The following is a 16,903-nucleotide window of genomic DNA, read 5'->3' as shown; positions in this document are numbered from 1 at the left end:
TCCTGGGTTTAGACTCGCCCCTCTCACAGGCCACACTCTCCCCTCTCACAGGCCTCACTCTCCCCCTCTCACAGGCCACACTCTTCCCTTCTGTCAGGCCAAACTTCCAGTGCAACCTCCAAAGTCTAACTTTCAAATTCCGCGGCCCTATACCCCCTCTCACTGTCTGCGGCCTCGCGACCCTCAAGGTCGATCCTCCTTCCCTGTTTGCGAACCTCACCCCGGATGGCAAACCCGTCGCCACCAGGAGCAGATGGTACAGTGCCCAGGATCGGATCTTTATTAGGTCGGAGGTCCAGCGATTACTGAGGGAAGGTGTCATTGAGGCTAGCAACAGCCCCTGGAGAGCTCACAGCTCCAGTGTCCCAGGTTCGATTCCGGCTTGGGTCACTGTCTGTGCGGAGTCTGCACATCCTCCCCGTGTCTGCGTGGGTTTCCTCCGGGTGCACCGGTTTCCTCCCACAGTCCAAAGATGTGCGGGTTAGGTGGATTGGCCAATGATAAATTGCCCTTAGTGTCCAAAATTGCCCTTAGTGTTGGGTGGGGTTACTGGGTTATGGGGATTGGGTGGGGTGCTCTTTCCAAGAGCCGGTGCAGACTCGATGGGCCGAATGGCCTCCTTCTGCACTGTAAATTCTATGATTGTAAAGACCGGGGAGAAGCATAGGATGGTCATCGACTACAGTCAGACCATCAACAGGTTTACGCAGCTGGACGCGTACCCTCTCCCCCGCATATCCGACCTGGTAAACAGGATCGCGCGTTACAAGGTCTTTTCCACGGTGGATCTAATGTCTGCCTACCACCAGCTCCCAATCCGCCCTAGCGACCACAAATTCTCTGCTTTCGAAGCAGATGGGCGGCTCTACCACTTCCTAAGGGTTCCCTTCGGTGTCACTAATGGGGTCTCGGTCTTCCAGCGCGAGATGGACCGAATGGTTAACCGGTACGGTTTACGGACAACATTCCCGTATCTCGATAATGTCACCATCGGCGGCCACGACCAGCAGGACCACGACACCGAAAATTCCTCCAGACCGCAAAAATCCTTAACCTCACATCTCACAAGGATAAATGCGTGTTCAGCACCGACCGCCTAGCCATCCTCGGCTACGTAGTGCGAAATGGAGTTATAGGCTCCGACCCTGAATGCATGCGCCCCCTTGGGTAGTTCCCTCTCCCTCACTGCTCCAAGGCCCTGAAACGCTGCCTAGAGTTTTTCTCTTATTATGTCCAGTGGGTCCCCAACTACGCAGACAAGGCCTGCCCGCTCATCCAATCCACGGTTTTTCCCCTGTCGGCAGAGGCCCGCCTTGCCTTCAGCCGCATCAAAGCAGACATTGCAAAGGCCACGATGCGCACCATCGACGAATCCCTCCCCTTCCAGGTCGAGAGCGACGTGTCCGACGTAGCTCTGGCGGCCACCCTCAATCAAGCAGGCAGGCCCGATGCCTTCTTCTCACGCACCCTCCATGCCTCAAAAATCCGTCATTCCTCCGTTGACTAGGAGACCCAGGCCATAGTAGAAACTGTGCGGCATTGGAGGCATTACCTGGCCGGCAGGAGATCCACTCTCCTCACTGACCAACGGTCGGTTGCTTTCATGTTCGATAATGCACAGCGGGGCATGATACAGAACGATAAGATCTTACAGTGGAGGATCGATCTCTCCACCTACAACTATGAGATCTTGTATCATCCCGGGAGGCTAAACGAGCCTCCTGATGCCCTATCCCGCGGCACATGTGCCAACGCACTAGTGGACCGACTCCGAGCCCTCCACGAGGACCTCTGCCACCCGGGGGTCACTTGATTCTTCCATTTCATCAAGACCCTCGACCTGCCCTACTCCATCGAGGAGCTCAGGACAGCCACCAGGGACTGGCAAATCTGCGCGAATGCAAGCCACACTTTTACAGGCCAGAGAAAGCGCACCTGATAAAGGCTTCCCGTCCTTTTGAACGCCTCAGTATGGACTTCAAAGGCCGCCTACCCTCCACCGACAGCAACACGTACTTCCTGAACGTGATTGACGAGTACTCGCGGTTGCCATTCGCCATCCCCTGCCCCGACATGACTGCAACCACCGTCATAAAAGCCCTACACAGTATTTTTACGCTGTTCGGTTTCTCCCACCGGTCCCGTCGAGGGGTGATGAAGCAGCTGCCGAGGAAGCCAAAGCCACACTCCCAGAGCCACAGATGCCAGGGCCGCTGCCTGCATCACCACCAAAGTTACGACGATTGCAGAGGAGGACCAGGGCCCCCGATCGACTAATTGCTTCATTCTGAAATGGAAATACACTTTGCAAATAGTTGCAATGAAACGAGGTGAAACACTGCACGGAAGTATACCAGGTACCTTCATAACCTTTACTTCTACCACTCTGGAACGCGAGGCCACCACCCCCGCCAGAGCCACCACCCCCGCCGGACTTATTTTTAACAGGGGGTGAATGTGGTAGTCAGTATTAGAGGTATTACGGTACTCTGTAATGTCGGAAGACCATTGGTGTAGAAGGGACTCTGTCCTCGTTGGTTAAGCCTGTCTGCTGGCTCCGCCCAGCAAGGCGGGATATAAGAGCCCGTGTCGCCCCAGCAGCTGCCTTCTGTACCTGCGCTGCTGGGGGAAACATCTAGTGTAATAATGCTTTCAATTGTCTCCGATCTCGCTTCTGGAGTTATTGATCGAGCATCACAGACCACACTCTCCCCCACTCACAGAGTGCCGGGGAGAATGGGGGTGCTGGGGGGGCTTGCTGGGGGTGATGGTGCCATGTGGGGTGAGGGGGGGAGTGCCATGGGGTGGGTGGGGGGGTGGGTTGTTGGGGGAGAGTGCCGGGGGGGAGGGGGCGAGTGCCGGATGACGTGGTGAGGGGGGGGGGGTTTGCTGGGGGTGGTGGTGCAGTTTGGGGTGAGGGCGGGAGTCCCGGGGGTGGGGGTTGTTGGGGGAGAGTGCCGGGGGAGAGGGGGGTACCGGGGGCGGGGATTGCTGGGGATGGTTGTGCCACGTGGGGTTAGGGGGGTGGGAGTGCCGGGGGGGGGGGTGTTTGTTGGGGGAGAGTTCCGTGGGGGAGGGGGTGTGCCGGGGGGGGGGATGCCGGGGGCGTTCCCAGGCAGTGCCGTGGACGTGCTGGTTGGGGCGTTCTTTGGGAGGTTTAGGATGGTGGAGGTCCTGCAGGTTGGGGGAGGGGGGCGAATGTTTGTGGAGAGGGGGCAGGGCTGGGGTGCACAGGTAGGTACGGCCTGTGGAGTGTGGGAGTTTCAGTGTGGGGATGTTCCCTGGGGGATGGAGGAGAGGGGGTAGTACTGGGTGATGCGTTGGGTGTTCTGGATCACATACAGGTCACCAACACTTGAAGTAGTGCAACACTATTTTATCAAAGAACAAAGAACAAAGAACAAAGAAATGTACAGCACAGGAACAGGCCCTTCGGCCCTCCAAGCCCGCGCCGACCATACTGCCCGACTAAACTACAATCTTCTACACTTCCTGGGTCCGTATCCTTCTATTCCCATCCTATTCATATATTTGTCAAGATGCCCCTTAAATGTCCCTATCGTCCCTGCTTCCACTACCTCCTCCGGTAGCGAGTTCCAGGCACCCACTACCCTCTGCGTAAAAAACTTGCCTCGTACATCTACTCTAAACCTTGCCCCTCTCACCTTAAACCTATGCCCCCTAGTAATTGACCCCTCTACCCTGGGGAAAAGCCTCTGACTATCCACTCTGTCTATGCCCCTCATAATTTTGTAGACCTCTATCAGGTCGCCCCTCAACCTCCTTCGTTCCAGAGAGAACAAACCGAGTTTATTCAATCGCTCCTCATAGCTTATGCCCTCCATACCAGGCAACATTCTGGTAAATCTCTTCTGCACCCTCTCTAAAGCCTCCACATCCTTCTGGTAGTGTGGCGACCAGAATTGAACACTATACTCCAAGTGTGGCCTAACTAAGGTCCTATACAGCTGCAACATGACTTGCCAATTCTTATACTCAATGCCCCGTCCAATGAAGGCAAGCATGCCGTATGCCTTCTTGACTACCTTCTCCACCTGTGTTGCCCCTTTCAATGACCTGTGGACCTGTACTCCTAGATCTCTTTGACTTTCAATACTCTTGAGGGTTCTACCATTTACTGTATATTCCCTACCTGCATTAGCCCTTCCAAAATGCATTACCTCACATTTGTCCGGATTAAACTCCATCTGCCATCTCTCCGCCCAAGTCTCCAGACAATCTAAATCCTGCTGTATCCTCAGACAGTCCTCATCGCTATCCGCAATTCCACCAACCTTTGTGTCGTCTGCAAACTTACTAATCAGACCAGTTACATTTTCCTCCAAATCATTTATATATACTACAAACAGCAAAGGTCCCAGCACTGATCCCTGTGGAACACCACTGGTCACAGCCCTCCAATTAGAAAAGCATCCCTCCATTGCTACCCTCTGCCTTCTATGGCCTAGCCAGTTCTGAATCCACCTTGCCAGCTCACCCCTGATCCCGTGTGACTTCACCTTTTGTACTAGTCTACCATGAGGGACCTTGTCAAAGGCCTTACTGAAGTCCATGTAGACAACATCCACTGCCCTACCTGCATCAATCATCTTAGTGACCTCCTCGAAAAACTCTATCAAGTTAGTGAGACACGACCTCCCCTTCACAAAACCGTGCTGCCTCTCACTAATACGTCCATTTGCTTCCAAATGGGAGTAGATCCTGTCTCGAAGAATTCTCTCCAGTAATTTCCCTACCACTGAAGTAAGGCTCACCGGCCTGTAGTTCCCGGGATTATCCTTGCTACCCTTCTTAAACAGAGGAACAACATTGGCTATTCTCCAGTCCTCCGGGACATCCCCTGAAGACAGCGAGGATCCAAAGATTTCTGTCAAGGCCTCAGCAATTTCCTCTCCAGCCTCCTTCAGTATTCTGGGGTAGATCCCATCAGGCCCTGGGGACTTATCTACCTTAATATTTTTTAAGACACCCAACACCTCGTCTTTTTGGATCACAATGTGACCCAGGCTATCTACACCCCCTTCTCCAGACTCAACATCTACCAATTCCTTCTCTTTGGTGAATACTGATGCAAAGTATTCATTTAGTACCTCACCCATTTCCTCTGGCTCCACACATAGATTCCCTTGCCTATCCTTCAGTGGGCCAACCCTTTCCCTGGCTACCCTCTTGCTTTTTATGTATGTGTAAAAAGCCTTGGGATTTTCCTTAACCCTATTTGCCAATGACTTTTCATGACCCCTTCTAGCCCTCCTGACTCCTTGCTTAAGTTCCTTCCTACTTTCCTTATATGCCACACAGGCTTCGTCTGTTCCCAGCCTTTTAGCCCTGACAAATGCCTCCTTTTTCTTTTTGACGAGGCCTACAATATCACTCGTCATCCAAGGTTCCCGAAAATTGCCGTATTTATCTTTCTTCCTCACAGGAACATGCCTGTCCTGTATTCCCTTCAACTGACACTTGAAAGCCTCCCACATGTCAGATGTTGATTTGCCCTCAAACATCCGCCCCCAATCTATGTTCTTCAGTTCCCACCTAATATTGTCATAATTAGCCTTCCCCCAATTTAGCACATTCATCCTCGGACCACTCTTATCCTTGTCCACCAGTACTTTAAAACTTACTGAATTGTGGTCACTGTTACCGAAATGCTCCCCTACTGAAACATCTACCACCTGGCCGGGCTCATTCCCCAATACCAGGTCCAGTACCGCCCCTTCCCTAGTTGGACTGTCTACATATTGTTTTAAGAAGCCCTCCTGGATGCTCCTTACAAACTCCGCCCCGTCTAAGCCCCTGGCACTAAGTGAGTCCCAGTCAATATTGGGGAAGTTGAAGTCTCCCATCACCACAACCCTGTTGTTTTTACTCTTTTCCAAAATCTGTCTACCTATCTGCTCCTCTATCTCCCGCTGGCTGTTGGGAGGCCTGTAGTATACCCCCAACATTGTGACTGCACCCTTCTTATTCCTGATCTCTACCCATATAGCCTCACTGCCCTCTGAGGTGTCCTCTCGCAGTATAGCTGTGATATTCTCCCGAACAAGTAGCGCAACTCCGCCTCCCCTTTTACATCCCCCTCTATCCCGCCTGAAACATCTAAATCCTGGAACGTTTAGCTGCCAATCCTGCCCTTCCCTCAACCAGGTCTCTGTAATGGCAATAACATCATAGTTCCAAGTAGTAATCCAAGCTCTAAGTTCATCTGCCTTACCCGTAATGCTCCTTGCATTAAAACATAGGCACTTCAGGCCACCAGACCCGCTGTGTTCAGCAACTTTTCCCCGTCTGCTCTGCCTCAGAGCCACACTGTCCCTATTCCCTAGTTCTCCCTCAATGCTCTCACCTTCTGACCTATTGCTCCCGTACCCACCCCCCTGCCATACTAGTTTAAACCCTCCCGTGTGACACTAGCAAACCTCGCGGCCAGGATATTTATGCCTCTCCGGTTTAGATGCAACCCGTCCATCTTATACAGGTCACACCTGCCCCGGAAGAGCTCCCAGTGGTCCAGAAAACGGAAACCCTCCCTCCTACACCAGCTGTTTAGCCACGTGTTTGTCTGCTCTATCTTCCTATTTCTAGCCTCACTGGCACGTGGCACAGGGAGTAATCCCGAGATTACAACCCTCGAGGTCCTGTCTTTTAACTTTCTGCCTAGCTCCCTGAACTCCTGCTGCAGGACCTCATGCCCCTTCCTGCCTATGTCGTTAGTACCAATATGTACAACGACCTCTGCCTGTTTGCCCTCCCCCTTCAGGATTCCCTCTACCCGTTCGGAGACATCCTGGACCCTGGCACCAGGGAGGCAACATACCATCCTGGAGTCTCTTTCACGTCCACAGAAGCGCCTATCTGTGCCCCTGACTATAGAGTCCCCTATTACTATTACTCTTCTGCGCTTTGACCCTCCCTTCTGAACATCAGAGCCAGCCGTGGTGCCACTGCTCTGGCTGCTGCTGTTTTCCCCTGATAGGCTATCCCCCCCGACAGTATCCAAAGGGGTATATCTGTTCGAGAGGGGGACAACCACAGGGGATTCCTGCACTGACTGCCTGCCCTTTCTGGTGGTCACCCATTTCTCTGCCTGCACCTTGGGTGTGACCACATTTACATAACTGCGATCTATGACGCTTTCCGCCACCTGCATGCTCCTAAGTGCATCCAATTGCTGCTCCAACCGAACCATGCGGTCTGTGAGGAGCTCCAGTTGGGTGCACTTTCTGCAGATGAAGCCACCCGGGACGCTGGAAGCCTCCCGGACCTGCCACATCTCACAGTCAGAGCACAGCACCCCTCTAACTGACATTGCGTCAATTAATTAAAATTTGTCTCTTTTTTTTTTTTAAATACTTTTTTTTTTTTTTAAATTGCAAAGTTACTGTCAACTATCTGTTTCCTAGCACTAGATTTCTAATAGAAATGCGATAGCTAACTATAATACTCTCCGATCTCTGGCTTAGATAACTTAATTATAATTTAGAGGATATGTTTAATTAGTTCCCAAATACTCAAATATTTTTTAAATTTAGGTTAGAATCCCAACCAGCCACTCAGGTCACAGCTTTTCTGTGATGTCGCTTCAATTTCCCCCCGACACACACAATTTGAAAAAAGGTATAAAAGTAAAAATCACTTACTTGCCTTCTGAGTGTCTGAGATGTTCTCAGGTTCCCTCGCTGACAGAGACTGCTCCTCCACCTCCGATCCTTGACCTGCACAATGCTAATAATATAATAATATAATATGGCACTTACCTTACACCAATGGGTCTTATTATTAGGTTAGAGGAGGAGGGCGGGTGGGAGACACTACACGTGTAGTGTCTCGGGTTTCCTCTCCACCAGAATTTATTGGTTGGGGGGGGGGGCACTTGCCAGAGGTAGAACTTCCGGTTCCCGCCTTATATAAAAACAAATAAAACTGAAAAGAAGAACAGACACGGGACCAGGCAAGGCTTTTTAAACTAACTACTCACCTCCAAGAAGGCCCCTGCGCACCGCTGCCGCCGAAATCCAAAGGGCTGCTCCTGTAAAGGTAAGTGGTTTTAAATTCACTACTCACCTCCAAGAAGGCCCCTGCGCACCGCTGCCGCCGAAATCCAAAGGGCTGCTCCTGCAAAGGTAAGTGGTTTTAAACTAACTACTCACCTCCCAGAAGGCCCCTGCGCACCGCTGCCGCCGAAATCCAATGGGCTGCTCCTGCAAAGGTAAGTGGTTTTAAACTAACTACTCACCTCCCAGAAGGCCCCTGCGCACCGCTGCCGCCGAAATCCAAAGGGCTGCTCCTGTAAAGGTAAGTGGTTTTAAATTCACTACTCACCTCCAAGAAGGCCCCTGCGCACCGCTGCCGCCGAAATCCAAAGGGCTGCTCCTGTAAAGGTAAGTGGTTTTAAACTAACTACTCACCTCCCAGAAGGCCCCTGCGCACCGCTGCCGCCGAAATCCAAAGGGCTGCTCCTGTAAAGGTAAGTGGTTTTAAATTCACTACTCACCTCCAAGAAGGCCCCTGCGCACCGCTGCCGCCGAAATCCAAAGGGCTGCTCCTGTAAAGGTAAGTGGTTTTAAATTCACTACTCACCTCCAAGAAGGCCCCTGCGCACCGCTGCCGCCGAAATCCAAAGGGCTGCTCCTGCAAAGGTAAGTGGTTTTAAACTAACTACTCACCTCCCAGAAGGCCCCTGCGCACCGCTGCCGCCGAAATCCAATGGGCTGCTCCTGCAAAGGTAAGTGGTTTTAAACTAATCAAAAGGTTAACTTTTAAACATACTTGAACTGTGGGGAAATACGATACTAGCTTTAACTAAAGACCTTTGCCTTGTCCTAACCAGTCGATGCACTCAGCACATGGTGAATGTCTGTGTTGCAGGCTGTGAGCTCTGTCCTACTAGGAAGCTGCAGCTCCAATGAGCGTGAACTCTGATGCCCTTGTCTTTATAGTGCGTGTTCTCTAACTGGTGATTGGCTGCGGTGTTGTGTGTGTTGATTGGTCTTGCTGTGTGTCCATCAGTGTGTGTCTGCACCATGATATACTGGTGTATATCATGACACTGGGTGGGGGGTGGTTGGACGCTTCTGGTGGGAAAGCTTGGGTTGGGGAGGGTCCCTTGGGGTAAGAGACCAGCAGTGTCCCTAGCGGATGGATAGCGGGGAAATGGGGCGGGGTCTAATATTTCCGGGGCAGGGTCCTTTTGAAAAAAACATTTCTATAAAAATGGGTGGTGCAATCTCCAGGAGTTGAGGTTTCTGGCGATATTGGGGAGGGGGGCAGGGGGCAGGCAAGCGGGCTCATTCAGAGCTGCCCCTCCATTGCTTTTCCAAAGTGTTTGAGAGTTTGGCGGGGAAAGCTGGCCGACCGTCAACCGGCTTCTCTCTGCCCACGGCCACACTTGTGAAAGTGAAAAATCGCCAAGGTCCACCCTTACAAATTCCCGAGCCAGGGATGCACATTCCCATGACCCACAATGCACCTGGGCGTTGGTGGGTTGATTTCATTCCCCCACCTGCTCGGAACTTTGTCCCACTAAAATTCACTGCATCTCACTTGCTCCTTTTTGTGTGCCAGTTTCTTCCAGCAGGAACAATTTGTCGACCGTTAGCCGGAGAATGCGACTTGCTGGAGTACTGCTCAGGAAATTCTCCGCATTGCCCTGACAACACCTTCACGAAACATGGCAGAATTTGCAGCGGTTTAAGTGTCTGTTACATGGGCTTGTGCCCAAAACTCACTAACCAGTGCGAGGAGTTCTGGGGCGCCGGTGAGTACAGGGCATTGCACAGCGACACTCCGAGCACGCGTCTGCACGCAATTCATTGGGCCTGAGCACCAAAACCCCCATAATTCTTGATTCTGAATGTCGACATTAAGGGCTCACACACTTTGTCTTGCACATTTTCTCTTGCACTTTGTCCAAAATGAGAGGCATAAAGAAACTTATCTTATTACAAATTAAACTACAGACACCGTCGACTCCAGGTCCCGTCCGGGGCAAATCGCGCTCAGCTCCCATCTGGCTTTTCTGTTGGAGTCCATCACTCCCCTAAGGGGGGCACACTCATATTCCTCACGGCTCACGGGAAGCTCACAGGTCAATCCCGGTAACTCTCGTCCTGATGTTAACGTTCGCCATCATCCGAAGACACATCGGAGGAGGTGGAGGAGGAGGAGGGGGCTTGTTGGAGGGAGGTGGAGGATGGGGCGGAGGCCTGTCGGAGGGAGGTGGAGGTGGAGGAGGAGGAGGGGGCCTGTCGTAGGGAGGTGGAGGAGTAGAAGGCCTGTCGGAGGGAGGTTCAGGAGGAGGAGGGGGCCTGTCGGAAGGAGCAGGAGGAGGCGGCCTGTCGGAGGGAGGTGGTGGAGGAGGAGGGGGCCAGTCGGAGGGTGGTGGAGGAGGAGGGGGCCTGTCGGAGGGAGGTGCAGGAGGAGGAAGGGGGCCTTTCGGAAGGAGGTGGAGGAGGAAGAGGCGGCCTGTCGGAGGGATGTGGAGGAGGAGGGGGCCGGTCGGAGGGAGGTCGAGGAGGAGGGGGCTGGTGGCAGGGAGGTGGAGGAGGAGGAGGGGGCCGGTCGGAGGAAGGTGAAGGAGGAGGGAGCCGGTCGGAGGGAGGTGGAGGATGAGGTGCCGGTCGGAGGGAGGTGGAGGAGGAGGAGCGGTCCTGTCGGAGGGAGGTGGAGGAGGAGGGGGCCTGTCGAAGAGAGGTGGAGGAGGGGGCCTGTTGGAGGCAGGTGGAGGTAGCGATGCCTGTCGGAGGGAGGTGGATGAGGAGATGGCCTGTTGGAGGTAGATGGAGGAGGAGGAGGGGGACTGTCGGAGGGAGGTGGAGGAGGAGGAGGGGGCTTGTCGGAGGGAGGTGGAGGAGGAGGATGGGGACTGTCGGAGGGAGGTGGAGGAAGACATGCCTGTCGGAGGGAGGTAGAGTAGGAGGGGGCCTGTTGGAGGTAGGTGGAGTAGGAGGGGGCCTGTTGGAGGTAGGTGGAGTAGGAGGGGGCCTGTTGGAGGTAGGTGGAGGAGGAGGCGGCCTGTCGGAGGGAGGTGGAGGAGGAGGGGGCCTGTCGGAGGGAGGTGGAGGAGGAGCGGGCCTGTCGGAGGGAGGTGGAGGAGGAGGAGGCCTGTCGGAGGGAGGTGGAGCAGGAGGGGGCCTGTCGGAGGGAGGTGGAGCAGGAGGGGGCCTGTCGGAGGGAGGTGGAGGAGGAGGAGGGGGCCTGTCGGAGGGAGGTGGAGGAGGAGGGGGCCTGTCGGAGGGAGGTGGAGGAGGAGGAGGGGGCCTGTCGGAGGGAAGTGGAGGAGGAGGAGGGGGCCTGTCGGAGGGAGGTGGAGGAGGAGGAGGCCTGTCGGAGGGAGGTGGAGGAGGAGGAGGGGGCCTGTCGGAGGGAGGTGGAGCAGGAGGGGGCCTGTCGGAGGGAGGTGGAGGAGGAGGAGGGGGCCTGTCGGAGGGAGGTGGAGGAGGAGGTGGCCTGTCGGAGGGAGATGGAGGAGGAGGTGGCCTGGCGGAGGGAGGTGGAGGGGGAGGGGGCCTATTGGAGGGAGTTGGAGGAGGAGGGGGCCTGTCGGAGGGAGGTGGAGGAGGAGGGGCCTGTTGGAGGGAGGTGGAGGAGGAGGAGGAGGGGGCCTGTCGGAGGGATGTGGAGGAAGTGGGGGCCTGTCGGAGGGAGGTGGAGGAGGAGGAGGAGGGGGACTGTCGGAGGGAAGTGGAGGAGGAGGGGGCCTGTCGGAGGGAGATGGAGGAAGAGGGGGCCTGTCGGAGGGAGGTGGGGCAGGAGGGGGCTTGTCGGATGGAGGTGGAGCAGGCGGGGGCCTGTCGGAGGGAGGTGGAGGAGGAGGGGGCCTGTCGGATGGAGGTGGAGGAGGCGGGTGCCTGTCGGAGGGAGGTGGAGCATGAGGGGGCCTGTCGGAGGGAGCTGGAGGAGGAGGGGGCCTGTCGGATGGAAGTGGAAGAGGAGCGGGCCTGTCGGAGGGCGGTGGAGGAGGAGGAGGAGTAGGCCTGTCGGAGGGAAGTGGAGGTGGAGGGGACCTGTCAGAGGGAGATGGAGGAGGAGGGTGCCTGTCGGAGGGAGGTGGAGGAGGAGGGGACCTGTCAGAGGGAGATGGAGGTGGAGGGGGCCTGTCGGAGTGAGGTGGAGGAGGAGGTGCCTGCCGGAGGTATGTGGAGGAGGAGGAGGCCGGTCCGTGGGAGGGGAAGGAGAACGAGGGGGCCAGTCGGAGGGAGGTGGAGGTGGAGGTGCCTTTCCGAGGGAAGTGGAGGAGGAGGAGGCCGGTCCGAGGGAGGTGGAGGAGGACGAGGGGGCCAGTCGGAGGGAGGTGGAGGAGGAGAAAGCAGGTCCGTGGGAGGTGGAGAAGGAGGAGGGGGCCTGTCGGAGGGAGGTGGAGGAGGAGGAGGCAGGTCCGTGGGAGGTGGAGGAGGAGGAGGGGGCCTGTCGGAGGGAGGTGGAGGAGGAGGCGGCCTGTCGGAGGGATGTGGAGTAGGAGGGGGCCTGTTGGAGGGAGGTGGAGGAGGAGGCGGCCTGTTGGAGGGAGGTGGAGGAGGAGGGGGCCTGTCGGAGGTTGGTGGAGTAGGAGGGGGCCTGTTGGAGGGAAGTGGAGGAGGAGGGGGCCTGTTGGAGGGAGGTGGAGGAGGTGGAGGCCTATCGGAGGGAGGTGGAGCAGGAGGGGGCCTGTCGGAGGGAGGTGGAGGAGGAGGAGGGGGCCTGTCAGAGGGAGGTGGAGGAGGAGGGGTCCTGTCGGAGGGGTGGAGGAGGAGGTGCCTGTTGGAGGGAGGTGGAGGAGGAGGTGCCTGTTGGAGGGAGGTGGAGGAGGAGGAGGAGGGGGCCTGTCGAAGGGAAGTGGAGGAGAAGGAGGCCTGTCCGAGGGAGGTGGAGGAAGTGGGGGCCTGTCGGTGGGAGATGGAGGAAGAGGGGGCTGTCGGAGGGAGGTGGAGGAGGAGGGGGCCTGTCGGAGGGAGGTGGAGCAGGAGGGGGCCTGTCGGAGGGAGCTGGAGGAGGAGGGGGCCTGTCGGAGGGAAGTGGAAGAGGAGCGGGCCTGTCGGAGGGAGGTGGAGGAGGAGGGGGCCTGTCGGAGGGAGATCGAGGAGAAGGGCGCCGGACCGAGGGAGGTGGAGGAGGAGGGGGCCTGTCGGAGGGAACTGGAGGAGGAGGGGGCCTGTCGGAGGGAAGTGGAGGAGGAGGGGGCCTGTCGGAGGGAGGTAGAGGAGGAGGGGTCCAGTCGGAGGGAGGTGGAGGAAGAGGGGGCCTGTCGGAGGGAGGTGGAGGAGGAGGTGCCTGTCGGAGGGAGGTGACGGATGAGGAGGGGGCCTGTCGGAGGGAGGTGGAGGAGGAGCAGGGGGCCTGTCGGAGGGAGGTGGAGGAGGAGGAGGCCTGTCGGAGGGAGGTGGAGTAGGAGGAGGAGGAGGGGGCTTGTCAGAGGTAGGTCGAGGAGAAGGGCACCGGTCCGCTGGAGGTGGAGGAGGAGGAGATGGCCTGTCGGAGGGAACTGGAGGAGGAGGGCGCCTGTCGAAGGGAGGTAGAGGAGGAGGGGGCCTGTCGGAGGGAGGTGGAGGAGGAGGTGCCTGTCCGAGGGATGTGGAGGAGGAGGAGTGGGCCTGTCGGAGGGAGGTGGAGGAGGAGCAGTGTGCCTGTCGGAGGGAGGTGGAGGAAGAGGAGGCCTGTCGGAGGGAGGTAGAGTAGGAGGGGGAGGAGGGGGCCTGTCGGAGGGAAGTGGAGGAGGGGGCCTGTCGGAGGGAGGTGGCTGATGAGGAGGAGGTGCCTGTCCGAGGGATGTGGAGGAGGAGGAGGGGGCCTGTCGGAGGTAACTGGAGGAGGGGGCTTGTCGGAAGGAAGTGGAGGAGGAGGACGGCTGTCGAAGGGATGTAGAGGAGGAGGGGGCCTGTCAGAGGGAGGTAGAGGAGGAGGGGGCCTGTCGGATGGAAGTGGAGGAGGAGGGCGCCTGTCGAAGGGAGGTAGAGGAGGAGGGGGCCAGTCGGAGGGAGGTGGTGGAAGAGGGGGCCTGTCGGAGGGAGGTGGCGGCTGAGGAGGGGGCCTGTCGGAGGGAGGTGGAGGAGGATGTGCCTGTCCGAGGGATGTGGAGGAGGAGGAGGGGGCCTGTCGGAGGGAGATGGAGGAAGAACGGGCCTGTCGGAGGGAGGTGGAGGAGGAGGGGGCCTGTCGGAGGGAGGTGGAGGAGCAGGGGGCCTGTCGGAGGGAGGTGGAGTAGGAGGATTAGGAGGGGGCCTGTCGGAGGGAACTGGAGGAAGAGGGGGCCTGTCGGAGGGAAGTGGAGGAGGAGGGCGCCTGTCGAAGCGAGGTAGAGGAGGAGGGGGCCAGTCGGAGGGAGGTGGAGGAAGAGGGGGCCTGTCGGAGGGATGTGGAGGAGGAGGAGGGGGCCTGTCAGAGGGAGGTGGAGGAGGAGGGGGCCTGTCGGAGGGATGTGGTGGAGGAGGGGGCCAGTCCGATGGAGGTGGAGAAGGAGCAGGGGGCCTGTCGGAGGGAGGTGGAGGAGGAGGAGGCCTGTCGGAGGGAGGTGGAGTAGGAGGAGGAGGGGGCCTGTCGGAGGGAGGTGGAGGAGGAGGAGGGGGCCTGTCGGAGTGAACTGGAGGAGGAGGGGGCCTGTCGGAGGGAACTGGAGGAGGAGGGGGCCTGTCGGAGGGAGGTAGAGGAGGAGGGGGCCAGTCGGAGGGAGGTGGAGGAGGATGAGATGGCCTGTCGGAGGGAACTGGAGGAGGAGGGCGCCTGTCGAAGGGAGGTAGAGGAGGAGGGGGCCTGTCGGAGGGAGGTGGAGGAGGAGGTGCCTGTCCGAGGGATGTGGAGGAGGAGGTGTGGGCCTGTCGGAGGGAGGTGGAGGAGGAGCAGTGTGCCTGTCGGAGGGAGGTGGAGGAAGAGGAGGCCTGTCGGAGGGAGGTAGAGTAGGAGGGGGAGGAAGGGGCCTGTCGGAGGGAAGTGGAGGAGGGGGCCTGTCGGAGGGAGGTGGCTGATGAGGAGGAGGTGCCTGTCCGAGGGATGTGGAGGAGGAGGAGGGGGCCTGTCGGAGGTAACTGGAGGAGGGGGCCTGTCGGAAGGAAGTGGAGGAGGAGGACGGCTGTCGAAGGGAGGTAGAGGAGGAGGGGGCCTGTCAGAGGGAGGTAGAGGAGGAGGGGGCCTGTCGGAGGGAAGTGGAGGAGGAGGGCGCCTGTCGAAGGGAGGTAGAGGAGGAGGGGGCCAGTCGGAGGGAGGTGGTGGAAGAGGGGGCCTGTCGGAGGGAGGTGGCGGCTGAGGAGGGGGCCTGTCGGAGGGAGGTGGAGGAGGATGTGCCTGTCCGAGGGATGTGGAGGAGGAGGAGGGGGCCTGTCGGAGGGAGGTGGAGGAGGAGGGGGCCTATCAGGGGGAGGTGGAGCAGGAGGGGGCCTGTCGGAGGGAGGTGGAGGAGGAGGAGGGGGCCTGTCGGAGGGAGGTGGAGGAGGAGGGGTCCTCTCGGGGGGAAGTGGAGGAGGAGGGGGCCTGTCGGAGGGAGATGGAGGAAGAACGGGCCTGTCGGAGGGAGGTGGAGGAGGAGGGGGCCTGTCGGAGGGAGGTGGAGGAGCAGGGGGCCTGTCGGAGGGAGGTGGAGTAGGAGGATTAGGAGGGGGCCTGTCGGAGGGAACTGGAGGAAGAGGGGGCCTGTCGGAGGGAAGTGGAGGAGGAGGGCGCCTGTCGAAGCGAGGTAGAGGAGGAGGGGGCCAGTCGGAGGGAGGTGGAGGAAGAGGGGGCCTGTCGGAGGGATGTGGAGGAGGAGGAGGGGGCCTGTCAGAGGGAGGTGGAGGAGGAGGGGGCCTGTCGGAGGGATGTGGTGGAGGAGGGGGCCAGTCCGATGGAGGTGGAGAAGGAGCAGGGGGCCTGTCGGAGGGAGGTGGAGGAGGAGGAGGCCTGTCGGAGGGAGGTGGAGTAGGAGGAGGAGGGGGCCTGTCGGAGGGAGGTGGAGGAGGAGGAGGGGGCCTGTCGGAGTGAACTGGAGGAGGAGGGGGCCTGTCGGAGGGAACTGGAGGAGGAGGGGGCCTGTCGGAGGGAGGTAGAGGAGGAGGGGGCCAGTCGGAGGGAGGTGGAGGAGGAGGAGGGGGCCTGTCGGAGGGATGTGGAGGAGGAGGAGGGGACCAATCGGAGGGAGGTGGAGGAAGAGAGGGCCTGTCGGATGGAGGTGGTGGATGAGGAGGGGGCCTGTCGGAGGGAGGTGGAGGAGGACGTGCCTGTCCGAGGGATGTGGAGGAGGAGGAGGGGGCCTGTCGGAGGGAGGTGGAGGAGGAGGAGGCCTGTCGGAGGGAGGTGGAGTAGGAGGAGGAGGAGGGGGCCTGTCGGAGGGAGGTGGAGGAGGAGGAGGCCTGTCGGAGGGAGGTGGAGTAGGAGGAGGAGGAGGGGGCCTGTCGGAGGGAGGTAGAGGAGGAGGGGGCCAGTCGGAGGGAGGTGGAGGAGGAGGAGGGGGCCTGTCGGAGGGATGTGGAGGAGGAGGAGGGGGCCAATCGGAGGGAGGTGGAGGAAGAGAGGGCCTGTCGGATGGAGGTGGTGGATGAGGAGGGGGCCTGTCGGAGGGAGGTGGAGGAGGACGTGCCTGTCCGAGGGATGTGGAGGAGGAGGATGGGGCCTGTCGGAGGGAGGTGGAGGAGGAGGAGGCCTGTCGGAGGGAGGTGGAGTAGGAGGAGGAGGAGGGGGCCTGTCGGAGGGAGGTGGAGGAGGAGGAGGCCTGTCGGAGGGAGGTGGAGTAGGAGGAGGAGGAGGGGGCCTGTCGGAGGGAGGTCGAGGAGAAGGGCGCCGGTCCGAGGGAGGTGGAGGAGGAGGAGGGGGCCTCTCGGAGGGAGGTGGAGGAGGAGGGGGCCTGTCGGAGGGAACTGGAGGAGGAGGGCGCCTGTCGAAGGGAGGTAGAGGAGGAGGGGACCAGTCGGAGGGAGGTGGAGGAAGAGGGGGCCTGCCGGAG

At 58.7% G+C, this 16,903-nt stretch overlaps 1 long non-coding RNA gene across 1 annotated transcript in view; it reads left to right on the top strand.

Annotated features, from left to right (window-relative positions):
- The window catches only part of LOC140409370 (uncharacterized), a 188,566-nt gene extending 178,860 nt beyond the window's left edge, over nt 1-9,706 (top strand). The window contains exon 3 of the long non-coding RNA XR_011940329.1: nt 9,586-9,706. This is a non-coding gene — a long non-coding RNA (uncharacterized lncRNA). The remainder of the gene's footprint in view (nt 1-9,585) is intronic.
- The last annotated feature ends 7,197 nt before the right edge of the window (nt 9,707-16,903 follow it).

The sequence above is a fragment of the Scyliorhinus torazame genome, chromosome 3 (assembly GCF_047496885.1).
Source record: "Scyliorhinus torazame isolate Kashiwa2021f chromosome 3, sScyTor2.1, whole genome shotgun sequence".
Taxonomy (NCBI): domain Eukaryota; kingdom Metazoa; phylum Chordata; class Chondrichthyes; order Carcharhiniformes; family Scyliorhinidae; genus Scyliorhinus; species Scyliorhinus torazame.
Note: the sequence above shows the minus strand (reverse complement) of the source record. Positions and strands in the feature narration are given on the sequence as shown.